This window comes from Tursiops truncatus, chromosome 18 (assembly GCF_011762595.2).
Source record: "Tursiops truncatus isolate mTurTru1 chromosome 18, mTurTru1.mat.Y, whole genome shotgun sequence".
NCBI classification, from domain to species: Eukaryota; Metazoa; Chordata; class Mammalia; order Artiodactyla; family Delphinidae; genus Tursiops; species Tursiops truncatus.
Genome location: NC_047051.1, coordinates 2,312,323 through 2,333,284, shown reverse-complemented (window position 1 = coordinate 2,333,284; position 20,962 = coordinate 2,312,323). Strand labels below are relative to the sequence as shown.

General features: G+C 44.3%; 1 long non-coding RNA gene across 6 annotated transcripts in view; it reads left to right on the top strand.

Annotated features, from left to right (window-relative positions):
* The window catches only part of LOC109550265 (uncharacterized), a 219,975-nt gene that overhangs the window by 161,558 nt on the left and 37,455 nt on the right, over positions 1-20,962 (top strand). The window contains exon 8 of one of the 6 annotated variants that reach the window (XR_012327503.1): positions 6-9,559. The exons of 4 other annotated variants lie outside the window; for them this stretch is intronic. This is a non-coding gene — a long non-coding RNA (uncharacterized lncRNA). Of the gene's footprint in view, positions 1-5; positions 9,560-20,962 lie in introns of those variants that run through there. One more of the 6 variants, XR_004523017.2, reaches the window with a different exon arrangement.

The following is a 20,962-nucleotide window of genomic DNA, read 5'->3' as shown; positions in this document are numbered from 1 at the left end:
TTCAGCCCTAGAAATCGTAAGATAACTGTCACTAAGGCTGACTGTTATTCCTCCACACTGGTGACTTCCTCTTGGCCACGAGATAAAACAAGCAGAAGAGCCACGCCGCTTAGCCTCTAAGCTAAGCTGAAGGAGGCTAGAAGTTCCTGGGGTTCATTTCCAGAAGCTTCGAAGAAGTCTTATATTTGGAACTTGGAATCATTTCTCCATGAAGACACTGGTAAAAGATTGCAGGCTCTCACAAAAGCCTAAACCAATGGTGGTTGCATCTCTTACCTAAAAATTGGGACTGCGTGGTGGTGAGAAAATTGGAGTGAGCTCTGAAGGGATGGTGAGCGCCAAAGCTGGCACAGGGACTTGGGAAGGGAGCCTCCTTGTCTTCTGAGATCCCGTGCACGTGCCCACCTCACAACTGCTGACCGAAGCTTCTCTCCTCTCCAGATCCACAGCTTTTTTTCTATCTTCCTGTCTTTCAGAGAAGTGAGTCTGTGGGTCTCTTAAGATATACCCTTGTTGTACTTCGGGAAAAGATGAAGCCCACCAGAGATTTTGAAAGAAAATATCAAACAAGCAAACCAGAGATTAGTTACCACGTTTAGATGTCCCACAGCTCTGACACAAACTCACATGCGTGATATTTGTCACCAGGATAATAAAGCCAGTCCTATTTTTTTCTTCCTCTATATTAACTTCTGGGCCTCTGTTCGTTAAGATGGTAATGTAGCCATTCTGTGTCTTAAAATTCCACCCTGGTCATCCTGGGTCTACCTTTCTTTACTATATGTGCCGAGAACTCCCTTATATCCTTCCTGAGTCTCATCCTTTTCTTAAATCTTGCAGTTAGAGACAAGCACATACGCGTGGGAAGTAAGTCACTGAGTACCCATAACTACCGAAGTGGGATTCCTACGCAAATCTTGTCTATTGACAAGAAGAAAAAGAAGTGCTCACCACTTTTCATTTTCCTATAAAACATCACTGCTTTGTCCTTCACACATCATTGTCAAACCCATCCCTCCTCCTTCCTTTACATGAAGTCAAAGACTCCACGACTGTGTAGTTTTCTCCGGGAACGACCCAGATTTGGGAACTCTACACAAACTGCCCGGAGACGCCTTCGGATGGCGGCGATTTAATTGTTTGTTAACAAATCACACAGAACAAGTAAAACAGAAAATTGCCAAACAAGATACTTTTGAATTTACTCCTAAAATAAAACCTTGTCACAGAGATGAAATCAATTCAGATGGTTAATTCCCTGACAAAAGATAAAATATGTACTTTCATGTTGATAGTGGGTAGGATGTGGGGTATGTCCCTCATTTCAACCTGATTTAGAAACCAAGAGATCTCCTGACCTATCCAAGCACTCCTATGAGATAAATGGCAAATTTAAAAACCTTGAAGTGCTGTATGATCACCTAAAAAGACAGCGATGGTAGAATAGAATGAAATTAAGACATTTCACCATATTATCCACAGGAGCAGGGATCGGCCTGAGCTGGTGAGCTAGTCGTAGGAGGTCTTGCTGGTGCTGTCTGCACGCCCACCCGCTCATGGAAACATTTCAGCATGTCTGTAAAGCATCAGAGAAGCTGCCCGTGAGCGTTGAGGGAAGATGCTCTCTGAATAACGGACTTACCAGTCAAAGTGAAGGTGTGTGTCCTGTTAACCAACACGCAGCACTTCTCCTTGACACTAGACGTCCCATCCTTTGAAAGACCCTAAACTAAGGGTTCTTTGGAATTCTCCAGAAGCCACTGACTACAGAAGCAGACGCCTTCCACCCAAGACAATGGAATCAGACTATTTCTGATTGGCCCACGCACTCTTCTGTGCTTTTGCTCCACTACTAACCTTACCCATTAGTACATTATGGCCCCCTTTAGGACCCTAATATGATTTCCCTTATCATCATCCTATGTTTTTATCCCCTGGGGTCTCTCTCCTTTTCCTACTGAAGGACTCACAAAGCTCTCCTGCACATTTTCCCAGCGCACAGGGGCTTCTCTGAGTACCTGTCTGCTGCATCTGACAACCCCACCGGCTAGCTGCTCTTATACACACTTTGGAGACTAGACGGTCTTTTTACGGGTGCCTTTTAGTTCTTAAGTTTCCCTCACATCAATATCAACCTTCAGTCTTCTACAAAGTGAACTTTAACCTCCACATTATCAAAACATTTCCGCTGAGGTCATTACAACCCTATCAACACGAGTTAGCCAGTCCCCAAAAACGCTAATATTGGAGCTGCGCTGACCACAATGGTTAACTTGTTCACTTCAGGGACACTTTGTCTGTTTTAAATTGACTCAAAAAAATGTGTCCTCATAAAGGGACACAAAATCTGCCTCTTCCTGTTGAGATAAATGAGCCGGACATTCCCCAAACAGTCTGGGCACCGTCAGATCATTCTTTCCTACACAGACGTCAGGTTTGCACCTATACCTCATACACACTTAGCCTGTGTATTCAGGATATGTGTTAGAGATTTGCAAACACTTACAGTTATCTACACTCCAATTGATCATGTTTGCATGGAAAAAATTACACAAAAACCTCCAAAATGAGGTTTATTTATAAAACTCCCAGAAGGGACAGCTGAGATAAGCCTTCGTGCACACCAAGTCCAGCGCAATTCTCAGTTAGGGACACCGCAACTGCAGCGTTTGTCCAAACCTTGCCTTTGACGCTAAGAAGAGTCTAAAACCCAAGCATTAGCCAGAGTTGTTGCAGAGAATCACCGTTGGTCTTTGGCCCTTGTTGAGCCCTGGGGAAACGCACGCTCTAGCGAACACTGTTCTGTTGGTGCCAACTGCAAGATCGTCAGCCCTTGACGGAGCTGAGAGAAGGTCACCTGGCTTCCCAAGACCACCCGACTGGACTCCTCGTCTGGTTTTCTAATCTAGGCCCCTGGTTTCAAGACTCATTCTGAGGACTAATTTTTCTTCCTTTCTGATAACTGCCTCTGTTCCAGTTGGCTGGTGTGTCCTGTGCAGAATCTTCCAGGCTACCGGGCAGCTACCGTCATATCAAAGAACCCAGCAAATCTCCTGGGATGGATGAGGTTCGTGTCCTCTAAGTAATCTCAGCCCCGGCGAGCAACAGTGAAATGTCCCCACGCGGAGCGTCTGAGGAGCGTGGAGTGTGTCCAGTGGCCTCCTCTGTCTGCATCGGCCAAATCTGGGGGCTGAGGGAGAGGAAGGCAGCCCTGGCGTCCAGGAGCTGGCCTGGAGCTGTCAGCTAGTCCTTTGTGCTGCTATGAACTGGACTGGCGCTCAGCGCAAGGCCTCGGTGTTCTCCTATTGACCATAAACCCATTTCAATGTCAGGAAGGCTGTTATGTGGCGATGAAGCATCAGGACAAACAGGACAACTCGAAGGGTATCTGAGCACAGACACAGACCCTGTCCAGCTGCGGAAGTGACCAAACGTCTCCCCTCCCACGCAGGGCGGGTGACGGCCGCTGTTTAATCATTACTGTCCAGGCCCCCCAGCTTCTAGGTGGGATTTAGGAGGTCCCATCATGCGGTCCCCTGTACCTCCTGACACCTCAAGCAAAGACTCGCTACCTTAAACTCTCCTGCAATCACCCGACACAAGTGCAAATCCTCTGAGAAATCCTAGCATCTCTCCGGTGTGTGTTACCCTCAGAGCCAGCTTGTTACCTACTGCTGTGCTCCTGTGAGCCCGGCCAGAGGCCCTGAGAAAACTCACTCTCTTCCTCAAGCAACTTCTTCAGGATGGAAGGTCCTTTTGGAATTTTCATTGGAGAAGATCTGGGCCGGATTCTGAGATCACGGTGGGAGGGGGCCTCTGTGCGGACAGGAGTCCTGGGACGGGAGATGTACAAAGGCCACGCAGGACCTTGGGCGGCCTCTGGAGGAGACAGAGACATGCCCCTGGGGGTGTTTTATTTCTCACTCTGTCTACTTTCTGCTGATTCCTGCTTGTCTAGAGAGAAGCCACCTTTTTCCTGGATTAGCTCTGAGCCAGTGCTGAGGCGGGAAGGCAGTCGGGCACTTCAGAGCATTGGCTCCAGTGTGTTGAGCATCCACAAGATGCTGAAGGGGAGAGGTCAGAGCGCACGGGACGCGTGTTCCAGCAAAGATTCTTGAAGCTGCTCTGCTGAGGCTCCGCTCCTCCATGAGAAGGGCAGGTCTGGAACTTCCCCCACGCTGTCTCAAAGAACACTTCGGGCTGGTCAACCTAGCTTTGGTGCAGTTTTGTTTTGTTTTAATTATTTATTTATTTAATTTTGGCTGCATTGGGTCTTCGTTGCTGTGTGCGGTCTTTCTCTAGTTGCGGCAAGCAGGGGCTACTCTTCATTGTGGTGCGCGGGCTTCTCATTGCAGTGGCTTCTCTTGTTGCAGAGCATGGGCTCTAGGCGCGCGGGCTTCAGTCGTTGTGGCTTGCGGGCTCAGTAGTTGTGGCTTGTGGGCCCTCGAGCGCAGGCTCAGTAGTTGTGGCGCATGGGCTTAGTTGCTCCACGGCATGTGGGATCTTCCCAGACCAGGGCTCGGACCCGTGTCCCCTGCAATGGCAGGCGGATTCTTAACCACTGCACCACCAGGGAAGCCCCTGGTGCAGTTTTTACACTTTTTAGGCAAACTCTCAGGAAATGGACAAGAGATGACTTTTACGTTAGTTCTCTAGGATATTAGATACTTGGGAAAAGGCACATCTCAGTAAAATTAGATGTCAGATACTTAATTTTGAAAGACATACAGGTGGAGCACAAAAATCAGAACCAATCTGGTGGTCTTGCTGCCACTGTCAGTGACATCTTGGACATATCAGCCAGAGAGAGAGAACTTAGCCGTACCTTGGAAAAACAAAAATAATGACAGCGTCACTTAAGTTTGAAATGCTTTGTATTTGTGTAAATGATTTTTAAGGAGGTTTAATTTTCTTGATTGCCTGTGATAACGGGTAGCACTTGATTCATCGTTATGAGCACTACATTGTATCAGTAAAGCAGGGGATAAATAGCTGTTTGACCCGTGCCTTGGGTGGTGCAGTGCCGTTCACCCTCAGAGACCAAGGTTCTGAAAGGGGAAAGAAAACCATACTGTTGACACTCGTCTAGCCTAGTTGGTTTAAAGACTCTAACATCTGGAACTTTAAAATTGCCATTATTATTTTCCTAAAATTTTTTGTATAATTAGATTTCTGCTTTTAAAAGGTCTCTAAGGAAACACGTGCAGTTTTGGCAACCCTGCGTATCTAAATTCTAACAGCATCTATTTTGTGAAATACAAAGTGTATGTCGGTGCCTACGATGGATCCAATGCACAGATATATTTATTCAAGCTTTTATAATTTCGTATTATCTTTTCACCTTTAAAATTTTTTTATTTAAAAAAACATGTACAGTTGGCCCTTGATGAGATCGCTTTCCTTTTTGAAGTGAAAGTTTTCATCTGAAAGATCATGGACGTGATAATAGTTTAAATATCTAATCCTTCTCCTGCAAAGTCAATTTATGAAAGCATAATTGTTATTTAATATCCTTTCCAAATGCGGTGGGCTCACTGCAATAAACAGGTATAGTTGGGCTTGATTTTCTATCATTGCAATTGTTTTGGAGCAGAAACTCCAGAAAGGAAGCTCATGCAGAGTCCCGAGTGGGTGTGTTCTGTCCCCCCCAGAGGCTACTGAGAGCGGGAATCAGGGAAAGGGGGAACGTCACCCCACAGCGTCTTCCTTCCCATCAGGAAGCAGTGAGGGGCCGGCCTTTGGAGGAGGACCAGAGCAAATCATATTGTGTTATTTCTGTGACTGGGAACAAGGGAAAGTGAATCCTGCTACTCTTCCCAGAGAGACATCAGTGAATCTGTCGTCAAAGCTCCAGGTGATGAAATCCTTGCCCTGGTACCACGCTGCCTTGTATATAAAAGTGTTGGTTGAAAGGTTTATTCCTTGTTAGTTTAGGGGGTTCCTAGAAAGAGAATTATGGACTTGAAGTCACTCTTAAAGATTGACTGAGGGCTTCCCTGGTGGCACAGTGGTTGAGAGTCCGCCTGCCAATGTAGGGGACACAGGTTCGTGCCCCGGTCCGGGAAGATCCCACATGCCGTGGAGCAACTAGGCCTGTGCGCCACAGTTACTGAGGCTGCGCGTCGGGAGCCTGTGCTCCGCAACGGGAGAGGCTGCGACAGTGAGAGGCCCGCGCACCGCGATGAAGAGTGGCCCCCGCTCGCCGCAACTGGAGAAAGCCCTCGCACAGAAACGAAGACCCAACACAGCCAAAAATGAATATAAAATAAATAAATAAATAATTAAAAAAAAAAAGATTGACTGAAAGAGAGAGAAAAAGAAAGAAGGAAGGAAGGAAAGAAAGGAAGAAAAGAGAGAAAGGAAGAAAGGGAAGGAAAGAAGAAGGAAAGTGTGGGGAGGGAGGGAGGAAGGAAGGACCTAAAGGCCAGAGAAAAGGCAATTCCAGGAGTCTGAGATAACCTGGTTATTGCCCCTAAAAAGGAGAATTCTGTATTCAAATACCTTCTTCCTCTTTTTCTGCATTCCACCTCTGCTCAGGGAAAGGCTTGGGGACCAAGAACGTCCACTTTGTTCTGCCTTAGAGCATTTCCCTCTGCAGAGGGGAGAAGAACGTTACCATCAGTCGCAACGAAATCAATGGCCGTAGGTGGTGTGGGACACAGGAGACATGTTCCAGGTCCCCGCATCTCCAAGAGGCAGGGCAAGTTACGCGAGCTCAAGGACAGCCGAGAGCACAAAGACCTCCTCGGGATGGGCGTCCCGTGACGGCCTCTGCACCGGGAGGCCCCGAGACCAGAGAGGACAGGCAGGCCAGGGCAGGCCCGGTTACTTCACTTGCCTGCCCCGTCTCTGCCCGTCGCCACACGGGCTACGATGACGCGCTTTCTCCAGGTTCTTTCCGCCATGCACGTCACTGCAGCTAAGTCCCTAGTCAGGGTTTCGTTGTGTTTCCTCTCCTGACTTGTGGAAAAGATGGAACACTTGCATTGCCCCGGTCTTCAAAGGACTGAGGTCATCCAGTATTTAAATGAATGAATGGCTGAATCAAATGTGTCACCTCAAAAATTCGGTAGTAAGTTCTGGAAAATTTCAGGAACCTCTGGTAACTTTAACATGAATATCATTACCCCCATGCATGCGCAAACCTCCAAGACCTAGTGCTTCTTTCTGTGAGATAACATCCAGGCTATAAACTCAAAGTACCTACACACACAAAAATATAAATTTCTATGGAATTTCTACGAGTAAGGGAGAAATCTGTCCCTTAGACAATAAATTAGCTGCATTTGCAACATAATGGCTGTGACACTTTTATGATACTTTTCTACTAAAAATATTTCTGTTTGCTAAACCAATTCCAGTAGAAAGATGCACAGTTGGCTTACTTGTACTGATACTTAGGACTGCTGCTGGAAAACAGTGGTGGGCCTCCTGAGTTCTCTGAATGCACGTGTTAAAAGCAAACTAAGAACGCATGCTGTTGTCTGTAGACGAATATTTATATCTGTCTTCCTGCACCCTCAGGTAGGGATAAGGTCATCTCATACACGTAAATATGATTTAGTAACTTATTTCTCACATTCAAGGAAAGCCCTGGGAGTAACGACAGCTTTTGAAATATCCACGTGGAGGACGTTTTCAAATGAGCTGAATTCAGACTTCAGTTCTTTGGTGGAGCCCATGCAGCGGACACCACTCAGCCTCAGAAGCCTGAGAATCTGGCAGTGTTTGTCATTACGATGTACTAGGATAAATCCATCCTGTTTCCTAGATGCAGTCATCATCTTTTATAATGAAAGACAAATCAAAAGGCGTATTTCGAAGAGTGCGGAGGATGCTGGTGAGGGAGGGTCACCGTGAAATTAGGCGTATTGTTTCTCAAAGTCCTGTTAATCTTGGCCTCGTCCCCGTGGAGCTCCCAGCAATACACTGCCAACCCCACCGCTGACCCACCTCCGCGGCAAAGCTACTGGTGGAGACACGGTTATACAAGAGGAGAATTTTCCAAAATACACTTTACTCATTTTTTTCCCTTCTGTTTTCCTGTTGCCATTACCGTGACGTTTAAAGGGCACTGAAGGCAGTAAATTAGAACGTTAGGCTAAAACCTCTGTAGAAATGCAGGCAACTTTTATTTTTAGTTTGGAAAGCTTTCCTCCTGGAAGCTGAAACGAACCCTTGGAATGAGGTGGAAACAAGGGTTGGAATGCATTTCTGTGCAAATATCCTGCTCCCCAAACATGTGGACCGGTTTTCTCCCCGTCCTACATTTGTTGCTTTGGGAAGGGAGTCTCCTCCTCCGGATCTGTACTATTCCATGGAGGCGCCAAAAATGAGATGCCGAGGCCCGGTTGCCTTCGTTTCTTCCATAGGGTGTGAAAGGGCACCTGCTGTGGCTTTAGCTGCTCTTTCCCCGATGGCCAGACACGTTCAGCACTTTTGCATTGGCTCACTGGGCACCTGCATGTCTTCTTTTGCCCATTTTCTAAGATTCATCCCTATCTGTTAGGTCTTGATATTGTAATGCTTTTGAAGTGATATTTTCTTTTACAATTTTATATTCACATGTTTTGTTACTATTATATGGAAATGTATTTGAAGTTTGTATATTGACCCTTTAAACCTGTGACCTTAGGGTTACCAAAGGGCAAAGGTTGGGGGAAGGGACAAATTAGGAGATTGGGATGAACACATACACACTACTATATATAAAATAGATAGCTAACAAGGACCTACTGTGTAGCACAGGTAACTCTACTCAATATTCTCTAATAACCTATAAGGGAAAAGAATCTGAAAAAAATAGATGTATGTATATGTAAAACCGAATCACTTTGCTGCACGCCTGAAACTCACACAACATTGTAAATCAGCTATACTCCAATATAAAATAAAAAGTTTTTTAGAAATCCTACGACCTTACTAAGTTTACTGTTTGGTTCTAGGACTTTGGTGTTTTCCTCATTTTGTATTTTCCATGAGGTTTTCCTGCATACACAATCACCATCTTTAAGGATGTACAGTTTTCCTTCTTTGTTTCCCATTGGGATGCTCTCTTGCATCCTGCTTTATTGCAGCAACTGGGACAGGAAGTCCCAGAACAGACATGGTGAGAGCAAACACTCTCCTTCCGACCACAGGGTAAAGCGGTAAAGGAGGCACTATTAACTGCAATGTTAACTTTAGACGTGCCTTATTGTTAAATGAGGAAATTTCATTTTGTTCTCGTTTGCTGCTTTTCTTTTTTAAAAATCATGTTTGGCTGTTGAATTTTATCTGCATCAAGTGACATCACCTTTTTTAAATTTTTACTTCAGCTTGTTAGTGAGGTGAATTATGAGGATTGATTTTTAAATGGTGAATTCATGTGTACACCTGGAATAAACTCTGTTGTAATAATGTACTATCTTTTGCTGGATCAGGTATGTTTATATTTTGTTAGTAATGCTTGGTCCTGTGCTCCTGGGGGATATTTGTCTATATTTTCTTTCCTGGTAATGTCTTTGCCATATTTTGGCATCACGGTTATTCTTGCTGAATAAAACCAGTTGAAAATGTTTCCAGTATCATTTTTTTCGGTAAATGTGTGTGTAAGATTGGTGCTACTTCCTTCTTAAGTTTTACAGAATTCACTAGTATAGTCATTTGGACCTGAAACCTTTTTTATCGAACGATTTTTAATTTCCTAGTCAATATATCTAATAGATAAAGGACTTGTAGACATTTCATTTCTCCTTATGTCACTTTGATCAACTTTTTTCAGTACATTTTTCCATTTAATCTATATAGTCAAATTTATTGGCATAGAATTTTTCTTCATATCACCTTAATATCTTTTTAACATTTGAAGTATCTGATATTGTTAATTTGTGCTTTTTCTTTCACTGATGAGTCTCATTAATGTTATTACTTCGATTAGTTTTTGAAAGAAGCTGATGTTGGCTTTGCACGTTTTCTCTTTTGTCTATTTCCAGTCTTATCTGCATTCATTACTTTCTTCTACACACTTGGGGATTAATATGCTCTTTCTCTTTGGTAACGTCCTAGAGTCAAAGCTTAATATCAACCTTAATGGAGGGTGATTAAAGACCTTTCCCCCACGTCAAAATCAAATTTGTACTCAGGGCAATAGGACAAAAGAAAGAGCAAAATAAAAGCCGTATGGATTGTGGGAAAAAAAGGCTGACGGTCTTCCGTTTCCTCTTAGCAGTTGTATGAATCGCCTAGGGCCGCCGCAATGGATTACTGCAGAGTGGATGACTTTGCAGAAATTTATTCTTGCTACCTCTGGAGGCCAAGAAGTCTGAAATCAAGACGTCAGCAGGCCATTCTCGGAAGCAGGGTTTTCTTCTGAAGGTCCTAGGGGAGGATCTTTGAGTCTCGTGGCTTCTCGGGGTGGCCGCGGTCCTCGGTGCTCCTCTGCCCTCACAGGGCCTTCTTCCCGCCGTCTTTCTGGGCCTCGGTGTCTGCCTCTCCTTTTCTGATAAGACACCAGCTGTTGGATTTGGGCCACACCCTAGTCTAGTATAGCTTCATCTTAATTTGATTATATCTACAAGAGTATTTCCAAGTAAGGTCACATGTACAGGTGCTGGGGGTTATGACTTAATACCTTTGGGGGGAACAGTTCAGTCCACCACGGCAACTGTAAATGCTTGTTCATGTGTTCTGATCATTTCAACTGTTGTTTCCTTGACAGTAGGGTGACGTGTCTTGGCTAACGATATTTCACATAAAGTTTATAACACAGAGACATTTCCAATAGTTCTGAGGTGGGTGGCAGGAAGGTGCAGGGGAGCACAAGGCTTGAAAACTACAGCGATGTTACCTGTCTCTCCTCACCCAGCCCCATCGAGCTCACACCTGCCCTGTGACAATCGCACAGTCCTTGGGGACAGACAGAAAGGGGAACTTTGTTCACCAGCCACGCGCCTTTAGTGAAGGGGAGGCACGGAAGGTTTGAGGGATTAATTTGGACGGTCACTGTGGTTTCACTGTAGTGTGGACTTAGACCTGTGCAGCAGATATCTGGGGACTTCTGTTTCAGGCATATATCGACTTTCCAGAAGCCTCGGCCCCATGGTGAAGATTTAGAGGAGATAATGTCGAAGAAGAACCAATCCCAGAATAAGATCAGTGGCAGAGGTAAAGTAATTTATGGAAAAGATGTAAACATTGTAGGTAGAACAACTTCCTTAGAATTAATTAAAAGAGTTCAAAGAATTGTTTTCACAAAATGGGTGATGGCTATGCTAGTTAAACTGTTCCACAGCAGAGAAAAATGGAAAAGAAATACAAATTAAAATTAATCCAGTAAAGTAAGTCGGATAATCCAGATACTGAAACCTGAGGACAAAAACAACAACAAAAATGCACACGTTCACACTAATAATTGCATTCAGTGAACACCTGCTCTGTGCCAGGCACTGTCTGAAGCACCTTACTCGTATTGATTTATCTCATCCTCACACCAGCTGTTTGAAAGTGTTCAGTGATTTTCCCAGTTTCACAGATGACGTAACTGACGCACGGTGACGGTGAATATCTTCAGGTTTGGAGCCATCAAGAAACAGACAACAGGACTGAAACCCAGGAAGTCTGGCCCGAAAGCCCAGGTTCTTACTCCATCCGCTTCTCTCAGATACAGACCAGTCTCTTAACGGAAGTGCATATAAAAACTCTAAGTAGTAGTCAACCAAGTCTAACATCACACTAAAGGGTTATTATACCAGCCTCTTCCCGATCAAAAGAGACAAAAACGTATGACTACATTAATTGATGTGTGTATTAGTTATGGTATAGACGAAGCTTCTATAAGAAAGAGATGCTAAAACACAATCACTTAAATATATACATGAATATATAATATATTTATACATTTACATATCATATGCAAATATTAATATAAATTGATGTATACATTACACATACTATGTCCTTTCCTTAGCAGTCTAGGGGAAGACAGTGGTCTCGACTGGTCAACTGCTCTGACCCTTGAGATAACCCAGGCTTTCAACCAGGAGGGTGGACACTATGGAATCCCAGTAACTTCCACCTCTTGTTCCGAGTGCTGGTCTACTTATTACTAACCCAGTCCAACACTGGAGAAAGAAAAAACGTCTCCACAGAGACGCTGCCCTTAAGGCAGGAAGACAAATGTTGTCACTTCACTTCTGCTCTCATCCCACTGCCCTGAAATTAACCACATGGGCTAATTTCAAGGAAAGCTGGGAAATGCCCGTCCTGTGGTAGTTGTGTGCCCAGCTACACTCAGGGACTCTATTTCTAAACTTCTATTTCTAAAAGTTTAAAGTGGAGAGTAGATATTGTCACAAAGTTTTTAGAATCAATCAGAATCCCTAAAGACAGGTAATAACATTGAGTGTGCACTCTAGTTAAACACTTAAGCAAAGAAGAGGACGATATACTTGCTTCATCTGTTGAAGAATCCCTAAAATGTCAGACTTATGTTAAATGGTGAAACATTAGAGTTTGGAATTTAAAGAGTTTCTTACTGTCATAGTTAATCAAACAAAAAAGAAAAGGTGGATGCAAATTGGTAATTATTTTCTGAGGATTCAATTATCTATTTGGACTAAGAAAACAATTAAAATCAATCAAAACTTAAAAAAAAAACTCAGAATGGTCTTGGTTACAAATTAAGTAGCATAATATATAATATCCTTATTGGGGACAAACAGTCATAAACTATGGGGACCAGATCAGATTTGCTCTGGCAATAAGCAATACATTTCCAAAAAAGCTAATTGGTTAGATTTAAAAAGTCATCTTATCATAAACATAAACACAAAACATAAAACATCCCACTAAAAGATGTAATACTTGAATACAGAAACATATTGTAAATCCTCCCCAAAATACTCTACACACTTAACACAATTCTACTCAAAATTTCAAAGATATTTAAAATTACTGGTTGATTTCAAAGTTCATCTGAAAGAATAAATGTGCTAAAAAGCTGTATATAGAGATTTAGTATACTGCAAGAATTAGCAAATCAGTGGGGAAAATAGACAATATTTAACAAATGATATTGAGGCAACTGATTAACTATTCAAAACTTTCCAAAGGTAAGGCTTCTGTCTCTTATTGAATAAACTTCCTCATGGATTTTATGTGTAGGAAAGTACAAGAAATTATTTCTACATTCTTGGAGTTGGGAAGACCTTTGTAAATAAGCATGTTATCAAAGGTAAAACTCCCAAGAAAATATTTATATATGTTATTCTACGCATATTTAAAATTTCTGTGTATGTAAGTTTTCCATAACAAAATTCGAAATCAAATAATGAAGTAATAATATACATGACAAAGGCTTAATTACTTAGACTATAAAGAGAGCCTAGCAATAAATTGGAAAACGTTGGATACCCAGTAGAAAACAGACCAAAGGAAATGAATAAGCAATTTGGAGAATAAGACTAAATTGTTTCAAAATTTTAAAAAAATATCAGCTTTTCCTATCTAATTTGTGGTGCTGAAATGAAATAATTTAAAGGGTGAACAAAGTGCAAGGGAAGGTGGGCAATTATTCATATCATTTCTCATTAATTATCATTCACTATGGACTTTGGGAAAAGCTGCTTTGCAACATGTAGCTGATTCCTTCAGAGCATTCAAAACTTGCACACTTTTGGGTGTAGGAATTTTCTGTAATACCTTTATGACTTAAACATACTGTTTATAGCTTTGTTTAATCTACAGAAACAATTTGTTATTAACCCAAAGGCCCCATATTAGGAATTTAAAAAATAAATGATGTTATACTTGTAATTGACTTATTAATAAACAATTAAAATGGTAAAGAAGATTATTATAAAATAAAAATATGGGACTTCCCTCATGGCGCAGTGGTTGAGAGTCCGCCTGCCAATGCAGGGGACACGGGTTCGAGCCCTGGTCCGGGAAGATCCCACAGGCCGCGGAGCAACTAAGCCCGTGCGCTACAACTACTGAGCCTGCGCTCTAGAGCCCACGAGCCACAACTACTGAGCCCACAAGCCACAACTACTGAAGCCCGCACGCCCAGAGCCCGTGCTCAGCAACAAGAGAAGCCGTTGCAATGAGAAGCCCGTGCACCACAACGAAGAGTAGCCCCCACTCGCTGCAACTAGAGAAAGCCCATGTGCAGCAACGAAGACCCAATGCAGCAACCCTGCAAAAAAAAAAATGCTTTCTATATTTTTAAAATTAAAATATGGATATGTTATAAATGTCTATAAACTAATAATTTATCGGTATTTGTTTTTCAGTGTACTTAGTTTTCTGCATCAAACATGTTCCGTCTTGGAATACGGAAAACAATTTTTTAAAAACCTCTCTCTAACATAAAAATAAAATAATACATACTTTGTTCTCTTCTTACAGGAAAGTTTTCCATATGTTGTTTGGAACGTAGTGAACCCATTAATAACTGGTCTGTCAGCTGGACTTTTCCATGGGCCTAGTTTAAAATAGCAGAAGAGAATTCTGAACTGTCAGCCACAACCTGTGCTGTGTCTACTGAACTTGACTCCTTACCTTTTCAGAACTTTCCATCCCCTACTCTGCTCTTTCCACAAAATCTTGAATTGAAGCCAGCTGTTCCTAGACGTTACCTAAAAGGCTCCCGGCCACGTTCACAGGCCTGTGTGCTGAATCCACACGTGCCTGTGGACTGGTCACCGCTCCAGGTCCTGCGGCCCTGCCCTGGGGTCCCTCGGAGGTGAGGCCATTGACATCACCGGAATTTAAGTGCTTATAATTAAACTGCATGTTAGCACCTCCTTAAAATAAAAAACACAGGGAATTCATGCCTCCTTTGGTGCTATCCTGAAAGGATCAGCCTCCGTCAAGAGGCAAGTATAGGTTTAGGGGCAGAAACTTTGCTTTTTTGAATCAAAGTGTAAATTCAATTCAGTAGACCTGGTTGGGTCAGATGATGTGCCCTGAGAACTCTGTGTAGGGAAATGGCCGTGCTCTGTGGGTCCTCTCTGCCTCACTGCTGTCTTTTCCTCCTGCCCCAAGGCCTCTTCTTTTTTTTTTACGTTTTTTTTTTTTTTTTAATGACTGGGTGTGTGCATTTTATTTATTTATCTTTTATTTATTCATTTTTTGGCCGCACCGTGCGGCATGTGGGATCTTAGTTCCCCCACCAGGGATCAAACCTGCACTGGGAGTGCGGAGTCTTAACCACTGGACCACCAGGCAAGTCCCGAGGTCTCTTCCTTTTCCCCTTCACTGGCCATCTTTTCCCCTTTATAATAATCTTCTTTACCATTTTAATTGTTTATTAATAAGTCAATTTATGAGTATAACATGATTTATTTTTTAAATTCCTAATATGGGGACTTTGGGTTAATAACAAAGTGTTTCTGTAGATTAAACAAAGCTATAAACAGTGTATTTAAGTCATAAAGGTATTACAGAAAATTCCTAGACCCAAAAGTGTGCTCCAGATCTCTCTCTACCCAGCTTTCTTTCTTTCAAGGGCGAAGCTGACAGAATCACATGCTCTGAAGAATTATAGACTAAATATGCTTCCGCTTTTAGGCCCATGTACATTTCTGATAAATATTAGAGGAAAAGGTCAATGTTCACCTTCAAGGAATTAGTTGTTACTATTGGGATTTCTGGCATCAGTGGGTTTGTATGAAAGTACTTTTCCAGGCACTTCGGGGAACCCACAGATAATTGTCTCCTACAGAAAAAAAAATGATCTCAAGGCTATGAACAGGTGGTTCCTGACGTTAACATTATTTTTGTCATTACGTGATGCTCTGCAAGACGGACGTCGCGGGGCAGCGTATGGTCCAGAAGCAGGACCTGTGCTGAGACAGCACTGGGGGGACAGTCCGCCCATCTGTGGTCTTCCTTTTGCCTCAGTTCTTGGGAAAAGAGAGATAATAAATTCTACTCACAAAGCTGGCGTGAGGATAAAACGATCCTGTACTTGAAGACTTGTAGGAAGGCTGAAAGCACCACCATAAAGGAAAACGTACAAGTACGGGTGTTGCATTTTCGCTTTACGGGAAGGTACAGCTACCTTCCGCATCAATATCTACAGCCACGTGTGGTAAGCGTGTTCCCTTCTCTGTTTGGAGGCCCAGAGAGGTTAAGTCAGGTAACTGCCCAAACCTCTCGTATTTTGTAAGTGATCAGGCCAGGATTTCCGCACTCTTGGCTCTGTTCAACGTGGCATTTGAAATAGTGCCTGGGTCAGGCCAACAAGTCGAGAAGGATGTCCGAATGACTAGAATGAATGAATGAATGAGTGAGTGAGTGAGTACAGGAGAGGTGATGCACAGAGGCCGGCTCCTCCATGCTCACTCTGGGCAAGAAGACTTCAGAGAAAGAGAGGAGTGGGGCCTGGAGACGTGGCTGAACACGGAGGGAAGTTCTGGGCAGACAGTTTACAGCCGCAGTTAAGAAGAGTAGGCAAGGTCTTTAACTTCGCTATTTTAACTAGATGCTCCACAAGGCACATCCCTGATTGACATCAGGCCATATAAAATTTCCATCTCTCTTTAGGCTCTGCAGAGTGAAAGGCAATTGCAGCGTGAACTGGGTCTCCGCTGGGATAAAGGATTCTCTAACAGCCTTTTCTCTGCGTTAAGGGTATAATACAGAAAAGCTTTCCATACCTAGAACACATCAAAGGGGACAAGCTTTAAATTGCTGGGCTAAACACCATGGTTTTTCCTCTTCAGCAACTATATTTACATTAAAAGAAGAAAAAGGTTAGCTAGCATTTTATAAAAACGGTTCACAATTACTGATAAAATTCGAATCGTATAAAGTTGGGTTTTTGAATCTTCTTACTAGTGATACGTGTCTCTCATATAAATTTGCAGGCATTTACTTGAAAAAAAGGTACATTTTCTATATGAGATGTAACTAGAAACAGTCTCATTTGAACTCATTAAAAGAATGGTTTACAAAAAGCACATGTAACTCCCGGGCCCGGGGTGGGTACTGGGCCCACTGACTCTGTACAGTGTACCCGCCTGGCAAGCGGAGATGTGGTCATGAAAGGGAGTGCCCGAATTGTCAGATAGAATTTATTATATGAAAGTATCTAGCTCAAAACTTTCCTACCAAAGATTCCTGGTGGGGTGCCAAGAGCTGGCTTGAAGTCTTAGGGAATCACAAATATGTAGGTCACTGGGGTCCTCGTGGGCACCCTCCCTTCAAAGGAAGGCATTTCTCGAAAATGTAAAGGCTCATTTAGAAGGGATCATGTCGACATCTGCAATAATTCCTTGACATGGAAGCACGATTAAGTCTCCCGAATTCCAGAACAGACTCAGGCTGACTCAAAAACTGATGAAAAATTCCAAGGACTGCAAGGGAACACAGAGTACAAGTCCCTTTCCTGTTTAGAACCCCGTGACCATGACCGAACGAGATGCCCTTTGCGACAGTCCGCTCCTGGCTCTCGTGACCCGGCAGGGACAGTCCCACAGGCAGGGTGAGTCCTTCTCTAAGGCAGCAGGGACCCAGGGAGTGGATGGAGCACCCCCAACCGTCACGGCCCAGGAGGAGGGGTTCTTTACGGTGCGGGGGTCACCTTGGGTGATATCCCTTATTGCACCGCCTCCCATCTAACCAGGGCTGGCTAAAAATAACTAAATCACCCCGTCTGGATGCAGGAGATGCCCCATGCAACGTGCTCAGGTCTGAGTGGCGCCGGAATGGGTGGTGCTATTATCAGGAGCTCACACGCCACCCTTAAACCCTCTCATCAGCCGTTTTCATACCGCGAGCTGCAGTTTTTGTAATGGAAAAAAATGTCACACATTGCAAGATGGATTTCTCGTGTAAATAGCATCGTGTCTTGGAGAGGGCTCGCTCTTAACCTGGGTGATCGTTACTGTGACAGGACACTGAACAGAACCAGCCTTGCTGGGATTCAAGAGGAATTAGAAACGCACCCACGTGTGTAGCGGGGGGGGGGATGCTCTCTTTCCTTGGCTTTCTGTAAGTTGGCAGAGGGAGGGGCTGGGCAGGCTCAGAGTACGAAATCATTGATTCTGTCCCCGCGTCCACTTTGCAGGGTTTGAGGTCCACACCAAGTCTCAGGCTAAGTTTCCCCACTTGCGGAACTCACTCATCAATGAAATGAGTCATCAGTGAAAGAGCGTCTGAAATGATGCCGACTGTGACCTTTAGGTTTATCCGGGCTATAATCCCAAACGTCACGATTACACATATACGTGTGCACATGTACACGCTTGCACACACACACATAGCCATGCGTACATACACGGTTAAGGGCTAGGGAGGGTTGGGGATCTGGGGAGACTGCAGATACTGACCAAGTGGAGCTGGCCCAGCGCCTTCCCTCCTGTCACACAGCTGTGCTCCTCTGCACAGAATGTTCCTCCGGGGCCCCCGTGAGAGGACACAGCGGTTGAAACTATTAGGAAAATAAGAAGTGGGCCTCGCTTCTGGACATTTGCGTGTATTAAACTAAACAGAAACAGAGAAAACTTACCACTCTGCTTTCAGGCCTGACCCTTGCGGGGCCGTCTCCGTCCACCACGCTCCTTGAAGCCGTCCCTGCCTGAGACGCCAGCGGGCGGGGGGGCCTGGGAGCCCTTCGTGCCCTTGGCCACCTCCACCAGGGCACACGGAGTCTGGTCCTTTGACCAGGGCATCTGTCACATGAATGCCAGGTCTTAATTGGGCAAAGGAACAGTGCCCAGGGAGGGTTTGCAATTCTTTTCAGGGTCTGTTTATTGTGGGCAGTTCCCTGCGGTCACTACAGATTGGAGAGTTCTGTGTCTGAGAAGCACGTGTCACTTTGGACAGGCTGTGTTGGAAATCACTCTTTCCTTCTCTCTGTCTGCTCTGTACTTCCCTGATTTTGGTGAGGCCATCAGGTGTGCTCTAAATGCCTGCACACTAAATCAAAGAGAGAGAGAGAGAAAGAGAGAGAATGCTGTAAGGTGTGCCTCCCCCAGTTTCCCTTTACTTAGGATAGAGCTGAGGGGCCCCTCTTGCAGGACGTCCGTCTGCCCGCCGCGGGCTGGCCTCTGCTTCTGTGCACTACCCGTCCGTCTCTGCTGTGCTCTCTCTCTCTGCGCTCGACCTAACCTCCCATGCTGGGCTGCCAGCTCCTGGGGCAGCCGGGCAATGCCTCATCCAGCTTTGTATTTCCAGCAAAAGTCTTGTTTTCCTTTGCAGTGGGAAACACAGTAAGTATCTGCTAAATTACCTGAAGAACTACAAGTAAGAATGTGAACAATTTAAGAGTTAGGTGTTCATTGCTCAGCAAGGGTGGGATGCATACTATAGCTTTCTTAGTGGGAACCGTAAGTAAGAGACTTCACTCAGATTTTGGGAGGCAGACGGACAGCTGGGAAAGCAGAGGGGAGCAGAGAAGCCCCAGCAGAGGGACCCGGGTTACAGGCCTTCCTCCTGAGTTTGCCTCCTTGATCATCTTCCCTAGAGATTTTTGCTCTGTTTTCTGTCACATCCCTATCTTCAACCCACACAGCCTGCGTGCGTCTTCTCCACCCCGTCCCCTCATTCTCAGCCTTAATGCAAAGCTGATGGCCAGAAGACGGTGCAGGAAGACAGTGATGTGATGCCCCTCTGGTGCGGCCACTCTGTTACCCCTCCCCCCTCCACTCTGCTGCCCAGGTGGGCAAACCCTCCTCACACAGCTGCCCCCTCCCCCCCCCAAAAAACTGAGCAATTCCGCTCCTAACAAACAAACCTATGAACATAGCCTGGAAGGGGACATCATTGCTGGTCTTCTGCTCGTGGAAAGGTTCCTTCCCCACAAGAACATGTGGACTCTGGAAACCTACCACCTACTGGGCGTTTGGTAAATGCTAGACACTGTGTGGTGCTGTAAAGGCATCACCTCTTAATCCACCCAGTCACACTTTCAAAGATGAGAACATGGAAGGCTAAGAAGGTGGAGAAAACCTTCCAGGGACACATCTACAGCGAGAAAGCTGAAGCTGGCTGGGCCAGGCCCAAAGCCTGTGATTTCTGCAATAGGCAACGCCTTGGGTGTCTGACAGGCATTTTACAGTCTCTCCACCTGTTGCATATAAAATACTTCTCTGATTATTGAAAACGCCATTTGGGGGTGTATATTTCTCTGATTCACATATAATCAGTACAATTTAATACTGCCACTAACACTGAACAACTTCTATTGCCAAATTTGGTTTGAAGAGATGAAAAAAATCTGAGTACACCTACTTATAATAGTAGGTTACTGCCGAAGTAGCTTTAGTAAATAACGCCCTTTGTTCTTCTTCCTCCAAATCTTCGTAGCTTAAAAAACTTGAAGCTTTTATTGCCCGCTCATGAATGTGTGGGCAGGGAGATAAGATGAAACTTCAGAAATCATGTGCCACATTCATTTATCTAGTGGAAGCAGGTTGAATATTATGTTTCTTCACATAAATATTGAGCAAAGTTGTTGGAAGGTAGCAGGAATAATTCATTTCCCTGCAATTTTAGTACCGTTACTGGTAGCAAACATGCTTTGAGCAGTTACCGTTTTCAAGAAACCTTGCAATGGATATTATATCTGTGATCTCACTTTGGGGTGTAGCATTTGACTTCTGTCCGAACCCAAGGTCAGCTCCGGGGGTTCTTCAGTGTCCTGCCCCCCTCGTAGGGCTGGTGTGTGGTCTAGGTAAAGCACTTAGAACAGTGTCTGGTGGATAATACCAAGTAATATAGATTCATGCCTATTCTTGTTTCAATCACAAAAGCTAAATGTTATTTGGGAATTAATGACATATGTGTTCAGCCCCGATACGTAAAATTTTAAGTAATCTGGTGGAATCTAAAATCAGTTCTCTTTACTGATGACCAGTCATAAAGGCATAATGTGTTCCTTCCTCAAGTAGCCTGTTTGCTTCAAATGTACGGAGTGATTTGCTCACCATCTTCTTGGCTGCGTGTCCGTGGGTGCGATGCTCTCACACTGTTT